This window comes from Tamandua tetradactyla, chromosome 14 (assembly GCF_023851605.1).
Source record: "Tamandua tetradactyla isolate mTamTet1 chromosome 14, mTamTet1.pri, whole genome shotgun sequence".
Lineage (NCBI taxonomy): Eukaryota > Metazoa > Chordata > Mammalia > Pilosa > Myrmecophagidae > Tamandua > Tamandua tetradactyla.
The window spans coordinates 2,229,722-2,254,383 of NC_135340.1; the positions used below are offsets into that span (position 1 = coordinate 2,229,722).

At 37.6% G+C, this 24,662-nt stretch overlaps 1 protein-coding gene and 1 pseudogene across 8 annotated transcripts in view; both read left to right on the forward strand.

Annotated features, from left to right (window-relative positions):
• L2HGDH (L-2-hydroxyglutarate dehydrogenase) overlaps window positions 1-24,662 on the forward strand; it is a 103,146-nt gene that overhangs the window by 61,571 nt on the left and 16,913 nt on the right. The gene's annotated exons all lie outside the window — the stretch shown is intronic.
• Window positions 1,108-23,275, forward strand: LOC143656447 (cysteine and histidine-rich domain-containing protein 1-like; annotated as a pseudogene).

Genomic DNA, 24,662 nt, shown 5'->3' on the forward strand with positions numbered 1-24,662 from the left:
GAGACCAGCCTCTATAATCCTTAGAAGAGCTGTTAAAACTGCTAATGTTGTTACTCTTATCTTCCTCATTGCCTCTACTCCTGTTCTGAAATAGAAGGGATAAAAATACCTGGGCTTCATTTTCTCTCACTCACCAATAAATAAAAACTATTATGTTTCCAGTGGTCTGCTTTCGCACACTAGTGATATTTTATATCTGAAACAGACCGGTCAAATCTGGATTTTGTTATTGCTATTAATTATTCCTCAGAAAACAGACTAAATGGGCATAATGAATTCCACATATAAATAATTGCAGTGAGTCCACTACTGATGTTCTATTACTACCCTTTCCTAGAAACCTGAGAAAACCCTTTAGACAGTGGATTTCCTAAGGGGTAGAACTAGAGTTGGGCTGTGCCGGTGTTGGTGGCCACTCTTGTCTCTAGGCGTAAGGAGGTGAGAAAGGGTGTTCATTACGTTATCCTCTGTACTTTTTGTATGCCTGAAATGCTACTTAATAGTAATTTTCAAATGAAATCAATAGACTTCCTCACAGTTTGAAATCCAATTCCAAAACCGTAAATGTGCTGTCTTCTTTTTACATTTTAGTTTGAAATAATTTCAAACTTGCAGGACAGTTGCAAAAAATAATACAAACCCCATATGGATTACTCAAAACACATCTCCAGTCACTAGATACCCAGATCCACGAGTTTTAAATTTTGCCACCTTTGCCTGCTTGCCTGCCTGCCTCCCTCCCTCCCTGTCTGTCTGTCTGTCTGTCTGTTTTCTAATATTTGATAGCAGGCTGCACACATCATTCTCCTTGACCACGTAAGACTTCCATGTGCATTTCCTCTGAACAAGGATATTCACTTATTTAACCTACCTTAGGTAGAGTTGTCAAGTTCTACATATTTCATATTGATAGAAAGCTTACATTCTATATTCCATTTTTTTCTTGTGTCCCAATAATGTTCTTCTGAACCTTTTCTCCTGCATTCTTAAAACCCACCCAGTATCATGTGTGGTATTTAATTATTATCTCTTTAGTTTTTCTTCCCTTTTTTAAAAAATTGTGGAAACATATCAACATCAGCCTTTCCATGCCAACCCTTCCCAAGCATGCCGTTCAGTGGAATTAATTACGTCCGCAGTGTTGCGGTGCCCTCACCACCATCATTACGAAAACTTTCCTTTCAGCTCAAACAGAAACCCTGTGCTCAGTTTGCATTAATCCTCTGTTGCTCTTGGCCCCCTACCCCTGGTTAGGGTACTTTCTGTCTCTGTGTATTTGCATATTCTCTGGAATTTTCTTTGTGGTTACCATGGGGCTTAAATTTGACATCCTCAGTCTGTAACAGTCTTGTTTGCTTTGATACCAACTTAATACTCAAACTATGTTCCTATATCCTTCTGTCCCCCTACATTTATGAAGTTTCTGCTGTAAATTACATATTTATACTTTATTAGTCCCAAAGCATTGATTTTATCTTTACTTTTTTTATTATGAAACATATATACAAAAAAGCAATATTTGACCCTTAGTTTGAGGCTGGAAAAAGAGAGAGAGAGAGAGGATTTACAGTTTCTACTGTAAATTACATATTTAGACTTTATTAGTCCCAAAGCAGAGAGGGGAAGGCAATGATTTCATTTGCAGAGTTGGGCTTAGAGAGAGTGAGGCCACATCTGAGCAACAAAAGAGGTCCTCTGGAGGTGACTCTTAGGCACACCTGATACCATGAGTTGATTTATCATTACATTTTATGAGTTTGCTTTTTAGATCTTTTAGGAAGTAAAGAGTGGAGTTACAAATCAAAAATACAATAGTATTGGTCTTTGTATTTTCCCATGTCATTATCTTTACCTGAGACCTTTATTTCTTCATGTGGCTTCAGTCAATATGTAGTAGTATCCTTTCCTTTCAACTTGAAGAATTCCCTTTAGTATATATATTTCTTAATATATTTACTGAGAAATCTTCATGTACTTACAGTCCATACATAGTATACAGTCAGTGGCTCACAATATCATCATAGTTGTGTGTTCATCACCATGATTATTTTTAGAACATTTGTATCACTCCAGAAAAAGAAATAAAAAGAAAAAAAATCTTCATACTTTCCGTGCCCCTTACCCCCCCCCTCATTCTGTCAATACAAACTAGTATTTCAATCTACCCATTTTTTCTACCCTCCCCCCCCATTATTTATTTATTTTTTATCCTTATTTTTTTTACTCATCTGTCCATATCTTGGATAAAAGGAGCATCAAACACATGGTTTTAACAATCAAACAGTCACACTGTAAAAGCTATATCATTATTCAATTGTCTTGGAAAATCAAGGCCACTGGAACTCAATTCAGGTACTAAAAAGGATATCTATATAATGCATTAGAATAATCTCTAGGAAAACCTTTCGACTCTGTTTGAAATCTCTCAGCCGCTGAAACTTCATTTTGTCTCATTTCTCTTTTTCTCATTTTGATCAAGAAGGCTTTCTCAATCTCTTGATACCAGGTCCTGACTTATCTCAGGATTTCTGTCCCACATTTTCAGGGAGATTTGTACCCCTGGGAGTCTTGTCCCATGTGGAAGGGATAGGGCAGTGAGTTCACCATCAGAGTTGGCTTAGAGAGAGGCCACATCTGAGTAACAAAAGAGATTCTTTGGAGGTGACTATTAGGCATAATTATCAGTATGCTTAGCTTATCCTTTGCAGGAATAGGGGCCAACTCCTATTTAGTTTAGCTTAGGCTAACCCATAAGCTAAAAGGCTTAGCCTATTAAATTGGTTGTCCCCACTGCTTGCAAGAATATCAAGAATTGCCCAGATGGGGAAGTTTAATATTTCCTTTCTGTTTCCCAAGTCATCCAAGGGGATTTTGCAAATACTTTTTTATTATCTGCCCAAATTACTCTGGGATATATCAGGACATTGCACTAACCTGTACAACAAGATCTTACCCCTATTCAGTATTCCATGTAATTGTGGTGTTCAAATAAACTGACCATACAAGTTAAATCAGTTAATGCACTACCCAAAATATAAATTTTGCACCAAACAAACATCTCTCCCTTTGGTCTCACACAGAAGTTGAAGTTTTGGAATATGGACCATATCATCCTTTACCCTATATTCTGATTTACCTTAGTTCTATCCATCTCAGCTTCATTCATATCTCTAGTAGAAGTCTGATCATTTCTTTAACTTAAAAAAGTTGCTCTATGGGGTAATGTTGACTTTCATAGTTTCAGAGCTCTAACTCAAAGTCTCAGGTATCACATAAGTACCCAAAGTTTCTGGGAATGACCAGGTTATATACAAATAGCTCAGTAACTCAGAATTTAGAAATAACAGTTACAACTCCTGAATATATATGACTGTTGTAAGAGCTTACATTCTAGGACCCTTTACAAAGGGCCCCCAACCGAATAACCCATGCTGTCAATTTCAATTCTCCAAGTTTGTATATTACAGTTAGTCCATATGAGTAAGGCATGATAATATGTGTGTTTTTGTTTCTACCATTTCGTTCAATACACTGTCCTTAAGGTTCATTCACCTAGTTGCGTGCCTCACAATTTCATTTCTTCCTGCAGCTGCTCAGTCTGCATGTATACACTACAGTTCCCCCTCTGTCCCTCAGCCAGTGTACCCTTAGGCCACCTCTGTCCATTGCAGATTGCAAACACTGCTGCCATAAACACCAGTGTGCGAGTGTCCATTCATGTCCCCACTTCAGTTCCTCCAGGTATATACTGAGAAACGGGGTTGCAAGATTATATGGGAACCCCACCCCTAGCCTCCTGTGGAACACTGCTCTCCAGAGGGGCTGCACCTTTCAGTTTCCCTACCAACAGTGAATAGGTACATCTCTTTCTCTACATTTTCTATAGCCCTGGTTCTCTCTGTTCATTTTTTTCCTTTTTTTTTTTTGTACAGTATAACATACATACAAAACAAAGAAAGAAAAAAGCAGTAATTTTGAAAGCACTCTTCAACAAGTAGTTTTAGGACAGATCCCAGAGTCTGTCTTGGGCTACCATATACCATCATCTCAGATTTTTCCTTCCAGCTTCTCCAGAATATGGCTGCTAGAAAGACTATATATTTATTTTTACCATCACAATTGACTTTCCTTTTTCTTTTTTGTGAAAAATAACACACATTAAAAAAGCAATAAATTTCAAAACACAGCACAGTTAGTTATAGAACATTCCCCAGAGCTTGGCATATGTCACAATTCCATAATTCCAGGTATTCGCTTCTAGTTGCTCCAAGATGCTGGAGACCAAAAAAAAAAACCACATCAACTTAATGATTCAGCAATCATAAGGTTGTTAAACCTTATGTTCTCTGTATAACTCCACCATCACTTTTGATCCTTCTCCTACTCTTTAGGGGTATTTGGGCTAGGCCCATTCTACCTTCCCCATGCTGGAAGGGGCCCTTAACTACTTGGGGTAGGAAGGTGGAACTAGCTGGTGTTCTGGAGAGGCTGGGCCCTCTCTGGGTTCATTTTTAAACAGTTTTATTCATTCATCATACGGTCCAGCCTAAGGAAATAGGCATGCCTTTGCCACCATAATCTATCTGAAAACATTTCCTTTTCTTCTACAAAGAATCCGTAACCCTCTCCCATAACCCCACTTGTTAACATTTTGTCCTGGCATAATGCCTTTGTTACATTTTACAATGTTATTGTTAACTACAGACCCTAGCTTGCATTGATTCTACTTTTTCCTAAATATCATCCCATTTTCAACACCCTGCAATGTAGACATTTATTCTCCCTCATACAAACATGTTTTTATATTTGTAACATGTAATTATCATCATTGTCCACTCTAGGCATTACTGTTATACCATCTTAGTCTTTATCCTTTATCTTTCCTTTGGTTTCGTACATGCCCCCAACCTTTCTCCCTCAACCATACTCACAGTCAGCTTCATTCATGTACTTATATTTTTGTGCTACCATCAGATAATACTGTGCTATCCATTTCTGAATTCTTACAATCAGTCCTGTTGCACATTCTGTTTTCCTTCAGCACCAAATGCACAATCTCTTTCTATCATGATAACCTGTATTTAACTCTAACTCTCTGAGTTCACTCATAATGTTAGTTCAGTGAGACCATACAATATTTGTCCTTTCGTTTCTAGCTAATTTCACTCAGCAAATGTCCTCAAGGTTCATCCAAGTTATTATATGCCTCATGACTTTATTCTGTCTTACAACTGTGTAATAGTCCATTGTATGTATATGCATCAGCTTGTTTAGCCACTAATCCATTGGTAGACATTTGGGCCATTCCCATCTCTTGGCATTTGTAAATAATGCTGCTATAAAATTGCTGAGCAAATGTCTGTGTTTGTCTTTGTCCTCTGGTTCTCTGAACATAAACCTAGTAATGGGATTGCTGAATCATATGGCAATTCTATACTTAACTTCCTGAGGAACCACCAAACTGCCTTCCAGGACAGTTGCAACATTTTATATTCCCACCAGCAGTGGATAAGTGTGCCTCTTTATCCATTTCCTCTTCAGCACTTGTTTTCTGTTTTTTCTTGATAATGGCCATTCTAGTGGGTGTGAGATAATATCTCATTGTGGTTTTGGTTTACATTTCCCTAATAGCCAGTGAAGTTAAGCATCTTTTCATGTGCCTTTTGGCTATTTTTTATTCCCTCTTCTGAAAAGAGTCTGTTCATGTCTTTTGCCCATTTTTAATTGGGTTGTTTGTCTTTTTGTTGTTGAGTTGTAGAGTCTCTTTATATATCCTGGATACTAAACATTTATCCAATATTTGGTTTCCAAATATTGTCTCCCATTGCATAGGCTGCCTTTTTACTTTCCTGACAAAGTTCTTTGATGCACGAAAGTGTTTAATTTTGAGAAGATCCCATTTATCCATTTCTTTTTTTCATTGCTTGTGCTTTGAATGTAAGATCTAGGAAACCACCTCCTGTTACAAGATTTATAAGATATTTCCTGTATTTTCTTCTAAAAGTTTTATAGTCTTAGCTCCAGTGTTTAGGTCTTTGATCCATTTTGAGTTAATTTTTGGATAGGGTGTGAGATATGGATCCTCTTTCATTCTTTTGCATATGGCTATCCTGTCTTCCAAACATCATTTACTGAAGAGTTTGCTCTGTCTCAGGTGGGTTGGCTTGACCACCTTATCAAAGATAATTATCCATAGATGAAAGGGTCTATTTCTGAATGCTCCATTCTATTCCATTGCTCAATATATCTATCTTTATGCCAGTACCATGCTGTTTTGACCACTGTAGCTTTGTAAGACATTTTAAAGTCAGGTAGTGTGCGACCTCCCACTTCATTTTACTTTCTCAAGATATTTTTAGCTATTTGGAGCACACTGCCCTTCCAAACAAATTTCGTTATTTTTTTTTTATCCTTAGTTAAATTTATTCCTAAATATGTTATTATTTTGGTTGCTATTGTAAGTGGAATTTTTTTCTTGTGTTCCTCCTCACATGGCTTATCACTACACTAGTATAGAAACACGACTGATTTTGGGGTGTTGATCTTATACCCTGCCACTTTGCTGAATTCATTTATTAGCTCTAGTAGCTTTGCTGTTAGTTTTTTTGGGATTTTTGACATGTAGTATCATAGCATCTGCAAGCAGTGAGAGTTTTACTCCTTTCTTTCCAATTTGGATCCTTTTATTTCTTTTTCTTGCCTAATTGCTCTGGCTAGAACTTCCAGCACAATATTGAATAACATAGTAACAGTGGGCATCTTTGTCTTGTTCCAGATTTTAGAGGGTAAGCTTTCAGTCTTTCCCCATTGAGTATGATATTAGCTGTGGGTTTTTCATAAATTCCCTTTATCATGTTGAGGAAGTTCCCTCCTATTCCTATACTTTGTATTGTTGAATTCTTCAAGAAAGACTGTTGAATTTTGTCAAATGCCTTTTCTGCATCAATCCAGATGATCATGTGGTTTTTCTGCTTTGACTTATTGGTGTATTACATTAATTGATTTTCTTGTATTGAACCAGCCTTGCATCCATGGAATAAATCCCATTTGGTCATGATGTATAATTCTTTTTGAATGTGCTGCTGGATTTGATTTACACTATTTTGTTGAGGGTTTTTGCATCTGTATAAGGTTGGTCTGTAATTTTCTTTACTTGTAATATCTTTGTCTGGCTTTAGTATTAAGGTGATATTAGCTTCTGAGAATGATTTAGGCAGCTTTCCCTTCTCTTCAGTTTTTTTTTTTAAAGTTTAGGCAAGATTGGTACTAATTCTTTCTTGGATGGTTGGTAGAATTCACATGCAAAACCATCTGGTCCTGGGCTTTTCTTTTTGGGGAACTTCTTGATGATTGATTCAATCTCTTTCCTTGTGATTGGTTTATTGGGATCTTCTGTTTCTTCTTGAGTCAATGATTGTTGCTCATACCTTTCTAGAAAGTTGTCCATTTATTTGAAGTTGTTTAGTTCATTAGCATGTAGTTGCTCACGGAATCCTCTCACTGCCTGCTTTATTTCTGTGGGGTCAGTGGTTATGTTCCACTTCAATTTATGATTTTATTTATTTGAATCCTCTCTCTCTCTTTTTTTCGAGCCTCAAACTAAGGGTCAATTGATTTTATTGATTATCTCAAAAAACCAACTTCTGGTTTCGTTGAATTCCTCTATTGTTATCATATTCTTAGTTTCATTTATTTCTGCTCTGATCTTCATTATTTCTTTCCTTTTGTTTCTTTTGGGTTGGTTTGATGTTCTTTCTCTAGTTCTTCCAAGTGAACATTTAATTCCTCAATTTTTGCTTTTCTTTTTTAATATAGGCATTTAATGCAGTAAATTTCCCTCTCAGCACCACCTTTCCTATGTCTCATAAATTTTGATATGTTTGTGTTGTCATTTTCATTTGCCTTGAGATATTTAATGATTTCTCTTGTAATTTCTTCCTCGATCCACTTACTAAGAGTCTGTTATTTTAGCCTCCATGTATTTGTGAATTTCTCAACCCTTTACGTGTTATTGGTTTCCACCTTCATATCATTATGATCTGATAAAATGTTTTGTATAATTTCTGTCGTTTTAAATTTATTGAGACTGGCTTTGTGACCCAGCATATGGTCTGTCTTTGAGAATGATCCATGAGCACTTGAGAAAAATGTGTATCCTACTGTTGTGATGTGTAATGATCTGTCAGTGTCTGTTAAATCTCTTTCATTTATCGTATTATTCAAAATCTCTGTTTCCTTTTTGATCCTCTATCTGAATGTTCTATCCATTGATGAGAGCAGAGAATTGAAGTCTATAGCTATTATGGTAGAAGTGTCTACTTCTCCCTTCAGTGTTGTCAGTCTTTTCCATGTGTATTTTGGAGCACTGTGGCTTGGTGCATAATTATTTATGATTGTTATAGCTTCTTGTTGAATGTTCCTTTTATTAATACATAGTGTTCTTTGTTGTCTCTTTTAATTGTTTTGCATTTGAAGTCTAATTTGTTGATTCTTAGTATAGCTGCCCCTGCTCTTTTCTGGTTGTTATTTGCATGAACTATATTTTCTCAACCTTTCAATTTCAACCTGTTTTTGTCCTTTGGTCTAAAGTGAGTCTCCTATAGACAGCATGTAGACTGGTTGTGTTTTTTAATCCATTTTGCCACTTTATGTCTTTTGACTGAGGAGTTTAATCCATTAACATTTAATGTTATTACTGTATAGACAGTATTTTCTTCTGCCATTTTGTCTTTTGGATCTTATGTCATATCTCTTTTTACTTTTACTGATTTTCTTCATTTTTACACTCTTCTGGAGACCTCTCTTTCCTGTCTCTTCCTATCTGCCTGTAGTGCTCCCTTTAATATTTCTTGTGCAGCCAGTCTCTTAGTCACAGACTCTCTCAGTGACTGTTTCTCTGAAAATATTTTAATCCCCCCATTGTTTTCAAAGGACAGTTTTGCTGGGTATAGAATTCTTGGTTGGCAGTTTTTCTCTTTCAGTATTTTAAATATATCATACCACTGCCGTCTCACCTCCATGGTTTCTGCTGAGAAATCCTCACATAATCTTATCAAGCTTCCCTTGGATATGATGGACTGCTTTTCTCTTGCTGCTTTCAAAATTCTTTCTGTCTTTGACATTTGACAAATGGACAAACTTATTAGTAAGTGTCTTGGAGTAGCTCTATTTGGATCTATTTTCTTTAGGGTATGCTGCACTCCTTTGTAATTGTATGTCGTTCATAAGAGATGAGAAATTTTTCAGTGATTATTTCCTCCATTAGTCTTTCTGCCCTTCCCATCTCTTCTTCTGGGACACCCTTAACATGTATATTCATGTGCTTCATGTTATCATTCAATTTCCTGAGACCCTGCTTATATTTTTCCATTCTTTTCTCTATATTTTCTTTCTGTGTCGGATTTGAGATGTTGTGTCCTGTAATTCACTAATCCTTCTACCTCTTCAAATCTACTTGTAGGTTTCCATAGTTTTTTCATCTCTTCTATTGTGCCTTTCATTCCCATAAATTCTACGATTTGTTTTTTCAGACTTTGAGTTCTTCTTTATGATTGTTCAGTGTCTTCTTTATATCCTCCGTCAACTAAGTGGTTTGATTTTTGATGAGATTTTCCATGTCTGTTTGAACATCCTGAAGTAGTTGTCTCAAGTCCTGTATCTCATTTGAAGTGTGACTTTGTTCTTTTGACTTGACCACATCTTTTATTTTCTTAGTATGACTCTGTGTTTTTTGTTTTGTTTTGTTTTTTACTGGCATTATGGCATTTGATTTCCTTAATTAGTTAATTCTGGAGGTTGTTTTCTATCTTTTACCTAGGGTTTTCTTGTTGGATGGCTTTATTCTCTATTTATTCTTTGACCTTTATTTCAACTTATTCTAGACCTCTAGCATAGGTTCTGTTTAACTGATCAGAATTTTTCAGTTCTTGTTTTTCTGTTTGTTGCCCTGCATATATGGAGCCTTTTTTTTTTCATGTCCCACGACTTTAATAGAATATTCCAACTAGTCTGTCCATGCTGAGAACACTACATGTGCAGCCTGAAGAGAGGCCAAGCACTGTCCACAAGCCAGGGTCACTTCTGCCAGGGCTGTTAGTACACACCCCATGTGAGCCCCATGCTGTCAAGGAAGAGATGGAACCTCTTTTTTTGAGGAAGGTCTCAACAGATATTATAGACCCCAGTCAGATTTTCCCAGAGCAGATAGGCCTGTGTCTCAGGAGGAAAGAGTAGCCAGCATCAGTTTCTCCTGATGGTGATACCAAGCAGGTTGTCAGACTTTCCTGTGATGCTTCTAGACTCGGTGCTTCTTCTGTCTTGCTCAACCCACAGCCCCCCACTTTCACCTGGTGTAAGGTGATGCAATTCCTTTGATTTCATCAGCCTCTCCCTGCTCATGGTATAGTTGAGACAGAGATTGAGGTAGTAGGTGGGTTCCTTCTGTTTTCCAGGCCTGGGGTTTAAATTCACTGAAGGAAGGCCTCCAGTTGAGCTGGGCTGCACCTCCCTTTTCTTGAAGAAGATATGCCCTTTAGGGAATTAACCCTTTTCACCTGACTAATTACTTTGTCTCTCAGACATTCTTTAGTTCTACCCTTGCCTGGGGCATTGCTTGATGGAGCCTGAGAGTGCTTGCAGATGTATCTAATGAGCTGTTAGAAGTTTAAAAAATAAAATCCTTTTCAGAGTTGGACCCCACTTTCTGGGTTTGCCAATCAAAAGCTTGAATTGGTATGTGGTTCTATATATCCCCAGGCTCCATGTGCCCGCTTTCCTTAGGGTCCAGACCTCTTCCAGTCTTTTGTGCTGTCCAACTCAATAAAACCTCTGGTTGGTTGTTGTTGCTTTTCCTCCCATCCCTGCCCCCTCTCTGCCTGAGCTGAAACTCCTGGTTTCTTCAGTGCAGTATTCCAGGGTCACTGTTTTCCCACACACATTATCTTGGAAAATGTCTTACTGAGGTTAGAGTAAATCTGCAGGCACGATGTTTTTATCAGAGTAGTAGCTAAAGCCTATACAGCATGTAATTGTGAGATGCAAAGATAAAGGTCCAAATTACAGCAGTAAAAGTTGTAATGGAGAGTTCAGTTTAAGTCTTAATTTTGGTACTATTAATATTGTGATATAAATAATTCTTTGTAGTGGGGAACTGTCAGTTCATTATAGGATGCTGAGCAGCATTCATACTTCTGCCCCCCAGCTGCCCCCAGATGTCATTAGTCTTCCCCCTATTATGACAAACAAAAATGTATCCAGACATTGCCAAATGTCCTCTGGAGGAAAATTTCCCTTGATTGGGAACCACTAGTCTAGATAATTTGGTAACCTTCACACTGCAAAACACCAAGAAAATCTGGAGAGAATATAGTAAACATCCTTTGAAAAGCATATACTTGAGAGTGCAAGAAAGTAAGGGCATCTGCAGGAAGAAAAACAAAGAGGAAACTGAAAACTCAGATACTAAGAGGGGTTGGTGCTGATGCTGTCCTGAATGGGTGGAGAGAATTGGCTAATTTTAATAATTGAAGACATTTGTTTTTTTATTCGATACGTGATTTACATAATATAAAATGCACAGATCTTACATGCTTAATGAATGTGATAATTTTATAAATTCATGTACCTACCACACAAAATAAGGTAGAACATGAGGAATTTTTCTTAATTCCATTTAAGGCTGGCACAAGGTAGAAAACTGGAACTGTGTCCCTTGTGAAAAGCAAGGATTCTTGAAGGCCTATACCCTAAGTGAAAGGGTAGTATAGAAAAAATATGCCCCTTGGTGCCAGGAAATGTTAAGGAATTTTATTTGTCTTGGTTCCTGTTCTGGGGAAATGAGAGGAGTCTCCTGAAAGTTTTCAACTTTTGCCTGCCTTCACAGATGTTTGGAGTTTTAACTTAAACCAGCTGCTTGGTCTAGGAACTTTAGGCTGAGAAATGAACTTAAAAAGTAGACCCAGACTTGTTTGGATGCTGCTTCAAACCAACCAATTATTTCCTCTCTCTACCTCCATCAGCCTTTCTCCCTCTCTCTCATTTGAAACAAATTAGAAAGAGAGAGAGATTGGAGAGAAAGAAAATCAGGGTAATTTGACTGCACATGAATATGAGATGATGATATGCATTTATGGGCTTTGGTTTTTTTGTTTGTTTTTTCCCTGTCCATTCTCTTCTGTTTATCTATTTTTATGCTTTTTAATTTTTTAATTAGAGAAGTTACAGGTTTACAGAAAAATCATGTAAAATATATAGTGTCCCTCTATACCCACCCCCCTATTATAAACACTTGCATTAGTGTGGTATATCTGTCATAATTCATAAAAGAACATTTTTATAATTTTACTGTTCAGCAGTGTTTATTGTGTTGTATAGTCTTTATGTTTTATCTTTTAATTTTTATTCTATATGACCAAAATTTCCCCCTTTTAAGTACAGTCACATATACAGTTTAGTGCTGTTAATTACAGTCACAATGTTGTGCTCCTGTCACCACCATCCATTTCTAAAACTTTGCAATCAACTACATAGAAATTCTGTAGAAATTAAGCTTTAACTCCCCATTCCCTATCCCCAGCCCAGCCCCTGGTAACCTGTATTCTGGATTCTAACTCTATGAGTTTGTTTGTTCTAATTATTTCATAGGAGTGAGATCATGCATTCTTTGTCCTTTCATGTCTAGTTTATTTCAGATAGTATAATGTCCTCATGGTTCATTCGTATTGTCACATGCTTCAAGATGTCATTCCTTCTTACTGCTGAATAATATTCCGTTGACTGTTTATACCCCATTTTATTTATCCATTCATCAGTTGATGGACAATTGGGTTGTTTCCATCTTTTGGCAATTGTGAATAATGCTGCTATGAACATTGGTATGCAAATATCTGTTTATGTCCCTGCTTTCTAGTTTTTCTGAGCATATACCTAGTAGCAGTATTGCCAGGCTATATGGCAGGTGTACACTTAACTTCCTGAGGAACTGCAAAACTGTCCTCCGCAGAAGCTGTGCCATTTTACATACCCACCAGTGGTGAATAATTGTTCTTATTTCTCCACATCTACACCAACACTTGTAGTTTTGTTTGTTTAATAGTAGTCATTCTAGTAGGTGTAAAATGATATTTCATTGTGGCTTTGATTTGCATTTCTCTGATAGCTAGTGAAGCTGAGCATCTTTTCCTGTGCATTTTAGCCTTTGTATATCCTTCTTAGAGCATGTCTTTTCAAGTCTTTTACCCATTTTTAAATTGTGTTGTTTGTCTTTTTATTGTTAAGTTGTAGGATTTCTTTATGTATCTATATTAAGCTCTTGTCGGAGATGTAGTTTTTAAATATTTTCTCACATGGATGAGGTTATCTTTTCACTTTCTTGTCAAAGTCCTTTAGAGAACAAAAGTTTTTAATTTTGAGGAAGTCTCTCATTTATCTTTCTTCACTTTTGCTTTTTGTGCTTTGGGTGAAAAGTCTAAGAAACTTGCCTAACACAAGATCCTGAAGATGTTTCCCTACATTTCTTCTAGGAGTTTTTTAGTTCTGGTTCTTATATTTAGGTCTTTGAGTCATTTTGAGTTAATTTTTTTTTAACATTTGTTCCCCCTATTATTTATTTTTATTCCATATGTTTTACTTGTCTGTTGCTAAGGTAGATAAAAAGAGCATCAGACACAAGGTTTTCACAATCACACAGTCACATTGTGAAAGCTATATCATTATACAATCATCTTCAAGAAACATGGCTACTGGAACACAGCTCTGCATTTTCAGGCAGTTCCTTCCAGCCTCTCCATTACATCTTGACTAACACAGTGACATCTATTTAATGAGTAAGAGTAACCTCCAGGATAACCTCTCGACTCTGTTTGGAATCTCTCAGCCATTGGCACTTTATTTTGTCTCATTTCGCTCTTCCCCCTTTTGGTTGAAAAGGTTTTCTTAATCCCTTGATGCTGAGTCTCAGCTCATTCTAGGATTTCTGTCCCACATTGCCAGGACAGTCCACACCCCTAGGAGTCATGTCCCATGTAGAAAGGAGGAGGGCAGTGAGTTTGCTTGTCGTGTTTGCTGAGAGAGAGAGGCCACATCTGAGCAACAAAAAGGTTCTCTTGGGGGTGACTTTTAGGCCTAATTTTAAGTAGGCTTAGCCTTTCCTTTGCAGGGTTAAGTTTCATATGAACAGACCCCAAGATTGGGGGCTCGGTCTATAGCCTTGCTTATCCTCACTGCTTGTGAGAATATCAAGAATTCAACTTGGGGAAGTTGAATTTTCCCCCTTTCTCACCATTCTCCCAAGGGGACTTTGCAAATACTTTTTTATTCACTATTTGTGGTAGTTAGATTCAGTTGTCAACTTGGCCAGGTGAAGGCACCTAGTTTTGTTGCTGCGGACATGAGCCAATGGTAGTGAACCTCATCTGTTGCTAATTACATCAGCAGTGGCTAGGAGGCATGCCTGGTGCAATGAATGACATCTGACTTAATTGGCTGATGCTTAAACGAGAGAGCACAATGTAGCACAGCCCAAGCAGCTCAGCATACCTCATCTCAGCCCTTGCAGCTCAGCCCAGGTCTTTGGAGATGCAGACAGGAATCACCCCAGGGAAAGTTGTTGGAACCCAGAGGCCTGGAGAGAAGGCCAGCAGAGATTACCCTGAGCCTTCCCACATAAGAAAGAACCTCAGATGAAAGTTAGCTGCCTTTCTTCTGAAGAACAAAATAAATCCCCCTTTTTTTTTAAAAGCCAGTCTGTCTCTGGTGTGTTGCATTCCGGCAGCTAGTAAACTAGAACACTGTTCAAATCACTCTGGGATTTATCGGGGCATCACTCTGGACAAACAACAAAATCTCATGCCCTACTCAAAGTTCCAAGTACTTATGGTGTACAGTTAAGCTGTCTACCTAAGTTATATTAGGAAATGCACTAGTCAAATATAAATTTTGTACCAAATAAACATTTTTTGCTTTAGTCTCACACATAAGTTAAAATTTTAAAATATTAATCCCATCTATTTTCAACACCCTGCCGTAATGAAATTCCTTTGTTCTTCCTCATGCAAAAACATTTTTTAAATTTGTACATTTAGTCACTATCATTACACATTGAGTTAAGTTTTGTACATCGTATGGGATAGGGGTCCTCCTTTATTCTTTTACATATATATCCAGTTCTTCCCACACTCTCTGTTGAGGAGATTATTCTTTCCCAATCAAGTGGATTTGGCAGCTTTTCAAAGGTCGGTGGGCCATAGTTAGTGCCTCTTATACTCTGAGCCCCCCAAATTTCATACTGTCTTAGGACTGATGACAAGACTCACCATGGGATGGGATGGGCCTTGCAGAAGCCCCTTGCTCTGGTTGGAGTTGTATGGCAGGAGCAGCAGATGTGGGGCCCTGTGGGGTTAAGCTCCTAGGGGGAGGTAGGCAGTGCCAAGCTGGTGGGATGCTTGGGGGCCTTGATGCTCCTCATGTTGCCTTTTTGGGACAGAAAAGGGAGGAGGAAGCAAACCCTACAGGCACAACTCGAGCCTCCATGTAGCCACAGAGGATACTAAATGGGTTGCTGGGACAGCAGGTGCAGATATTACCATTTTTGGAAAGGGAAGTGAGTTGTTGAGTTACTCCCTGTCACCCCAGAAGGACAAGAAGCATGGAGGGACATCTTGACTGCTTTTACCTTTATAACCTTTAATTTCTACCTTAGAATTTTCATTGACATTTCAGCCAGTTACTGTAGAACTGGACCACAGGGGACCTTGATCAGGATCAAACCTGGCCTGGCTCTGCCAGGAAACCAGCATGATGCTTGGCAGCTCCAGGGAGGGTGGCAAAGCATGTTGCACCCCGTGATTCCCGCCACCAAGGAAGGGCTGGTCCTGGTGATTGCCCCACCCATGTTTGTGGGCGTGTCTGTAACCCTGTGCCTCTCTGGGCTGCACAGGCTGTGTCTGTTTTGTGATGTTCCTGTTGACTTGTGATCATCCACAAATTATTATTTTCATAGAGAAAGGAAATCAATCGGCCATAGATGTGAGGATCTATTTCTGAATTCTCTGTTTAATTCCATTGTTCTATATTTTTATCCTTGTGCTGGTTCCCTGCTATTATGACCACTATAGCTTTGAAATGAGCTTTTAAGACGGAAAATGTGAGTCGTCAAACTTTGCTCTTCTTTGATGTTTTTGGCTATTCTAAACTGTTTTCCCTTCCAAATAAATTTGATGATTGGCTTTTATATTTCTGAAAAATACAATATTGGAATTTTGATTGGGATTGCGTTGAATCTGTAAATTATTTCTGGTAGAATTTACATTTTAACAATATTTAGTCTTCCAGTCTATGAGCATGGATTGTCCCTCCATTTATTTAGGTCTTCTTTGATTTCTTTTAGCATTGTTTTGTGGTTTTCTGTGTATAAGACTTTTACATCCTTGGTTAGATTTTTCCTAGAAATTGGATTCCTTTTGTTATTTTAAATAGAATTTGCCTTGATTTTTCTCTTCAGATTGCTCATTACTAGTGTATAGAAATATTATTGATTTTTGCATGTTGATTTTGTACCCCACCACTCTGCTGAATTCATTTATTAGCTCCAATAGCTTTGTTGTAGATTTTTTGAGACTTTCCACCTACAGAATCGTGTCATCTGCAAACAGTGAACGTTTTACTTCTTCCTTTCTAATTTTGATGTCTTTTATTTCTTTTTTCTTGCCTTACTACTCTGGCTAAAATTAACAGAGTACATTGTTGAATAACAGTGGGCATCCTTGTCGTGTTACAGATCTTAAAGGGAAAGCTTTTAGCTGTTCACCATTGGGTATGATGCTAACTATGGATTTTTCATACATGCCTTATGTCGTGTTCAGGATGATTCCTTCCATTCCTAGTATTCTACATGTTTTTAACAAGAAAGGATGCTGGATTTTGTCAAATGCCTTATTTTTATGTTAATTGAGATGATCATGTGGTTTTTTTTGCCTTCATTTTGTTAATGTGGTGTATTAATTGATTTTCTTATGTTGAGCCACCCTTGCGTGTGAGATAAAACTCATTTGATCATGCTATAAAATTCTTTTAATGTGCTATTGGATTTAATTTGTGAGTCTTTTGTTGAGGTTTTGTTTGTTTGCTCCCTTTAACAATGGGAAATTTATTTATTTATTAAGTCACAAGCTTACAGTTTTGAAGCCATGAAAATATCCAAAACAAGGCATCATCAGGGTAATGCTTTCTTCCTAAAGACTGGCTGTTGGCGATCCTCGAGTCCTCGGTCACATGGCAAGGAACGTGGAAGCATCTGCTGGTTTCTCCCTTCTCTTCTGGGTTTCTTTGCTTTCAGCTTTTTGCTTCTGTAGCATGCTCTCTCTCTTTCTCGTTCTCTCTCCCCCACCCTCCTCCCTCCACCTCCAAATTTTTCCCATTTATAAATGACTCCAGTAAGAGGATTAAGACCCACTCTGGGCCATGTCATAACTGAAGTAACCTAATCATAAGACCCTACTTATAATAAGTTTACACCAAGAGGAAAAAATATGATCTTCTGGGGTACATACAGTTTCTAACCACCACACTCCACACTTTGGACCCCCAAAGACATGTTCTTTCTGTATACAAAATACATTCATTCCATCACAATATCTGAAAGGCTTTAAATCACTTTTTAAGTACAATTTCTCCTCAAAATCAATTGTAGGTATGGTCTGTCCTGGAACACAAGTCTCTCTGGACATGGACCAACATGAAGTCTCTGATGTATAAGTTGATGTCCATTGCTGAAGTTCTTCCCACAATCTTGACGTTTGTAAGGGTTTCCACTAGTACATATTCTCTCGTGTGGAACATGCTTTGAGTCTTGACTAAAAGTTTTAGCAAGTTTCTGATATTCACATGGTTTCTCTCTGTTAAAAATTCTCTGATATAGAGCAAAAGATGTGACTTTTTCGTAAGTGGGCGTTTCTTGATAGCTGATTAACTCATCCTGCAACTGCAAATCTGTGCATAGTCTTCTTGTATCTTTCCTCATTATCATCTAGGGCTCTTTCCATTGTTCCAATAAGGTAATCATGTATGGTTTAGAAATGAAATGGCCCAGTGAGACCAAGTTACTATAATTCTCTTACGTCACATCTCTGTAGAAGTCTCTGAGCAGAATCCAGATTTCCCACTCCTGCTGAGAGAAGGTTATGGCCACATCCCTAAATGTCACTGATCTCTGAAACAAAGCACAGATTGTCTTAGGAAGCTCAAATAATTCTCTCATTGGACCTCACTCCTTCATTGCTCCATCACAGCAATTCAGCAAAATCTGGCACATTGGACCTGTTTTAGTAATTTGCCCAATAAATTCATGAACATCGATTAGAAAGGAAGATGTAGCATCAGTGGGCTATGCTTTTAGAAATAGAAGAACTGATCAATTCTTCTTGGGATTCCTATACCAGAGAAGTTCATATTCCAGAGAATCTAGAGCTTGAACACCTCAAACAGTCCCATGTTCCCTGCCTGTCAGGGGCCAGGGTCCGTGCCGGCCCACAATTGCAGAGATCGCCCACTTCCTATTTGCCCTGAATCCATTGTTTTACTTCACAGATGACCAGGTCACCCCATGGTGCTGGCCTGAGTGTCTTGTTGAGGATTTTTATTCTTAAGAGAAATTAGTCTGTAATTTCTTTTTTTTTTTTTAGTATATTTATCTGGCTTTGGTATTAGGGTGATATTGGCTTCATAAAATGAGTTAGGTAGTGTTCCCAGCTATTCAGTTTTTTGGAAGAGTTGAACAGGATTGGTATTAATTCTCCTTGGAGTGTTTGGTAGGATTCACCTGTGAAGCCATTTGTCCCTCGACTTTTCTTTATTGGGAGGTGTTTGCAGACTGATTCAGCATCTTTACTTATCATTGATCTGTTGAGGTCTTCTGTTTCCTCTAAAGTCAGTATCAGCTTTTTGTATGTTACTAGGAGTTTATTCATTTCATCTAGGTTGTGTAATTTTTTGACATAGAGTTGTTCATGGTAGTCTCTTTTAATTCTTTTAATTTCTGCAGAGTCAGTAGTAATGCTCCCCCTTTCATTTCCAATTTTATTTACTTCCATTTTTATCTTTTTTTTTCTTTTTCAGACTAGTTAGGGGTTTGGGCCTTTTGTTTTTTTTAATTAGAGCAGCTGTGTGTAGGTCATACAGAAAATACAGTGGTCCCTCCCCCCCAGCACACAGTTTTCTTTAATATTCATACTTTGTATTAGTGTGGTAACTTTGTTGTAATTGATAAAACAATATTATTATAATTATACTGTTAACTATCATCCATAGTTTACATTAGGGTACATTAGGTGTTATATAATTCTATTCTATGGTTTTTTTAATTTTTATTCTGGTAACATATGTATTATAACCTAAAATTTTCCCCATTTAGCCACATTCAAATATACAATTCAGTGCTTGTGCTACTTTACTGCCATCCATTACCAAAACTTTTTCATCACCCCAAATAGAAACTCAGTACCAATTAAGCATTGATGCCCCATTCCCAACCCCCACTCCAACTCCTGGAAACCTGTATTCTACTTTCTGACTCTATGACTTTGCATATTCAAATTATTTCATATAAATTAGGTTAGTTAGTTACGCCCATTCTAACTTTTTCATGTTGGAAGGGCCTGTCAGTAATATGGGGTAGGGAGATGGAAGTATCTAATGTTCTGAAGAGGCTGGGCCCTCTAGGTTTCAGGACTTATCTGGTCCAGGGACCCATCTGAGGTCGTAGGTTTCTAGAAAGTTACTCTAGTGCATGGAACCCTTATGGAATCGTATGTATTGCCCTAGGTATTCTTTAGGATTGGCTGGAATGGTCCTGGTTTGGATTTGGCAAGTTATGACAGGTAGCAATGTCTACGTAAAACTTGCATAAGAACAACCTCCAGAGTAGCCTCTCGACTCTATTTGAACTCTCTGTGCCACTGATACTTTATTTTGGTTACACTCCTTTTCCCCCTTTTGGTCAGTATGGAATTGTTGATCCCATGGTGCTAGGGTCAGACTCATCCCTGGGATTCATTTCCCACACTGCCTGGGAGACTTTCACCCCTGGATGTAATGTCCCACATAGTGGGGAGGGCAGTGATTTCACTTGCAAAGTTAGTCTTAAAGAGAGTGAGGCCACATCTGAGCCAACAACAGAGGCCCTTTAGAAGTAACTCCTAGGCATGCTAAAGGTAAGCTAAACTTCTCTGCTACCTACATAAGCTTCAAGAGCAGGCCTCAAGATCAAGGGCATGGCCTATTGATTTGAGTATCCCTAATGTTTGACAAAGTATCAGGGAATTTCCTGATGGTAAAGTTTAATAGTTCCATATTTTTTCTGTTTGGCTCTTTTATTTTTGGGCGGGGGACATGGGGGTGGTGGTACATAGTCTTGGAATCAAACCCAGATCTCCGCATAGAAGGTGAGCATTCTACCACTGAGCCATTCATGCACCTGGGTCTTTTTTTTTTTTTTTCGCGTGGGCAGGCACTGGGAATCAAACCTGGGTCTCCAGCATGGTAAGTGAGAACTCTGCCTGCTGAGCCACCATGGCCTGCCCACCCTGGGTCTTTTTTAAAAAATATTTTCAAAGAACCAAATTTTGATTTTGTTAATGCTCTCTATTGTTTCTATACTCTATTGCATTCATTTCTTCTCTAATCTTTGTTATTTCTTTCCTTCTGTTTTCTTTGGAATTAGATTGCTGTTCTTTTTCTAGTTCCTCCATGTGTGCAGTAGCCATTTTCTTGAAGATAATTGTATAATGATATAGCTTTTGCAGTATGACTGTGTGATTGTGAAAACCTTGTTTGTGATGCTCCTTTTATCTATAGTATGGATAGATGAATAAAAAATATGGATTAAAAATAAATAGAGGAACAAATGTTAAAATAAACTGTGTAGATTGAAAGACTAGTGATCGATAAAGGGAGTGGTAAGGGGTACAGAAAAAAATAGGGGAAGAAAGGTTAAAATATATTGGGTAGTTGGAAGTACTAGTGGTCATTGAGAGGGAGGGGTAAGAGGTATGGTTTGTATGCGTTTTTCCTTTTTTCTTTTTCTTTTTCTGTAGTGATGAAAGTGTTCTAAGAAACGATGATGGTGATGAATATACAACTATGTGATGATATTGTGAGTCATTGATTATACACCAAGTATGGAATGAGTTAAGAGTGTTTCTGTTTGTATGTTGTTTTGTTTTGTTGATAAAAATTTTAAAATAAAAATAAAAAATAAAAGACTACTGAGAAGAAAGAACTATCTGAATTGAAACCCAAATTTCAAGAGCACATCATTCAGGCCCCTAAACGAATGGAAGCAATAAAAGGCCAAACCCAGATGCACCAATGACAAATCTGGAAGTATCTGCCTTCCTAAAACAAGCACTTGATAAACTGTCATTGGAGAATGAAGAAGAGAAGGAGAAACACAGCGATGAAGTTGAGATTGGGACCTCATCTTGAAAGTTCAAAGCATTTCAGGGTCTTCAGAGTCTAGAAGAAAATGGTGTATATCATTCTGGAGTACCTGTTTTCCATGAAGGGATGAAATACTGGAGCTGCTGTATTTCATATAATAAGGAAAACTTGTTATTTTTATGTATGCAGCCCAAGAGGGCTGTACCCAGGAAAACACTTAGACTAAAAAGGATGCTGGGGAAAAAGTTGTTCCGTGTTGACTTCAGATGGATGGGTGAAATTACCATTTCAGTATATGTTAAAAATTCACTTCCAGAACTTAGTCAAGTAGAAACAAATAGTACATTGTTAAATATGCACATTGTATTTGAAGGAGAGAAAGAATTTCATCAAAATGTGAAATTATGGTGTGACTGTAAAATGAAGCTGCATGTCTATGACTGCAGCCAATATTGAAATCACCATGAATAGAGAAATTTTCATAAGAATAGAGAAATTTTCCTCCAGTACTCTTTCTGCCCGTTTTACCTTCTCTTCTTCTGGGACACCCATGACATGTATATTTGTACATTTTATGTTGTCACTCAAATCCCTGAGACACTTTCAGTTTTCCGTTGTTCTATCCATTCTTCTGTATGTATGATTTCAGTCATCCTGTGTTCTAGTTCATTCATTTCTTTACTCTGCTATATTTTAAATCTCCAATATTGTGCCTTTCATACCATAATTTCTGTTAAGTATCTTTTTATACTTTCAAGTTCTTCTTTATACTCATACATTGTCTTGTTTAGCTCTATATCCGTATTTCCTTTCATCTCCTTGAATTGATTTAGGAGAGTTATTCGAACTTCTATTTTCAGTTGTTCCAAATTCTGTGTTTCTTCTGAAGTTTTAATTTGTTCCCTTGATTTGTCATATCTTCTTGTTCCTTAGTATGGCTGGTAGTTTTTTGCTGATGTCTAGGCATCTGATCAGTTGCTGTATTAAACTCTGAAGGTCAGTCTCTCCCTTTCGTGTATGGTTTTGTTTTTGATCAGCTTGGTATTAAGGCTCTTCTTTGATGCTTGGTCAAACTACTACATTCCTTTAAAGAACGCTGTGTTTAGCTATTCGGATTTTCTCAGGTTTTCTTCGTCTGTTTCTTGCCCTGTGTGTGCAGTATAATTTTTAAGATTGCACTTTTTGTTCAGTTATTTTTCCTACAGGATAAAACTTCCTTTTCTCTGTTTTTCGGCAGGAATCTTGGACTGTTCTGTTTGTGTTTGTGCATAATTTTATCCCCAGCTGCTATGATTTGTCTGAGTTCTTTCCCTCACTCAGTGCCCCCTTTTATTTACACTTTTCAGTTTTGGGACCTGTCCTGCTTTACAAAAATTCAGTTTTCCACCTCCCTTTTATTTTTTCTGTGAGACTTTCCTGCCTGCAGTTTCTTTACCATTAGGGTATCCCACCCCAGGGACCTAGATGGGGTCAATCTAGATAGGTGGGCCAATCCAGAAAAGTCCATTTTACTTTTAAATCTAGCCAACTGGATTGAGTGCATGCTCTCTTGTCAACAGTTCTGCCACGATCTTGCTCTCTCCGTTTTCTCTGCTGGGGGCCCTTCCATCTGCAGCCTGCTTCAGCAGCTTACATTTCACCCTTGGTCACTATGGTCTTGGGTCCCTGTGCCTGGATATGCATGAGGTTCTGACTCTCTGCTCTAGTGGGCGAATACTGTGCCCTGGGCCGTGCTTTCTCTACACAACTCCCAGACGACGTGGGCTGTGCTGTCTCTACACAACTCCCAGACTACATGGGACCAAACAAGGGGGTGGGGTCTGGACTGCTGGATTTAGGATAGAAATTTTCTACGTGATTTTGGAAATTATTTTTCTTTTCTTTGATTAAACGTCTGCAGAGTCCTTCTCCAGTCTCTGCCATCCTCCAGAGTCACAGCCAACTGGAGTTTATCCTTTTATTAGTTGATTCTGAAGGTAGACTTTTCCAGGATATTTCTTACAATGCCATGTTGATGACATCACTCCTTTTGTTGTTTTTAAGAATCCTTTTAAAAGAAAGACACAGTGTTATGAAATGATATCCCATCTGTGGCATGCTTTAAAATTATTCATTGGATAGTGGTAATAGTGGGTAGGGAATAATTGAAACAAGATTAGCCATGTGTTTAGTTGTTGAAATTGTGTAACACATACATGGGAGTTTAGTTTAATTTTCTTTTTACTTCTGTTCATATTTGAAAATTTTCCTAAGAAAAGGAAAATACCTGTGGAGCACTTGATAGAAGCAAATGTAAAACCTTGATGGAGGGACACACCCTAACCCCAAGCTCCACAGGACACCCCCAGACAAAGTCTTGCTAAATGCGATCTCACAGTATAAAGTTACAGACCATCATTGGTGAGAGTCAGCATATATAAAGAATAGCAGAATTAGACCCCGAATAACATTGCTAATGGTAATATTAAAAGCTATAAAGTCAATACTTGCCAATGGAGTTTTTAAAATTCAAAAACATGAAAAAGAATAAGACGAAAAAAAAAAACAGGAAAATACCAGGCAAATTTGGAAACCATCATTTCCTAGAAATGAAAAATATAGTTTTTCAGTTTTTTACGTTTCATATGACTAGGTTAAGCAGCTAGTTAGGTCCACCTTAAGAGAAAATTAGTGTATTGAAAGGCAAATCTGAAGAACTTAGGAAGCAGTACTGCAAGATCAACATGCAGTGTGTCGCCTCTGAGAGACTACAGTGAAGGAGAAATTGAGAAGATCCAAATTATATGTCATATGAATTGCAGAGAAATTGGGAAGAGGCTATATTTGAAGAGACAATAGTTGGTAATTTTCTAGAATTGACAAAAGGCTTTAAATTCAAAATACATGGTCAGTCCCATCTGAATAAATAAAGCTAGGTAGAAGAATGAATAGATTATATAACTTCCAAGTCAGTAGAGGAAAAGAGACATAAAGAAAGCTCATATAAGGAAATGGTAGAGAAAAAATTAGAAAAATCAGGATAAATAACATAATATAATATAGTTGAAATCCAAATACAACAGTAATGACTAAACGTAAGTATGTATAATTCAGTAATTAAAAGATAGAGATGTGAAATTGGGATTTAAAAATCCAGCTATGCGCTAGGCAAATATTTATCAGAAGAAAGAAATCTACAATTCTAGTGGGTGGTTTTAAGACATGTATTTTTTCAATCCCTCACAGAACAT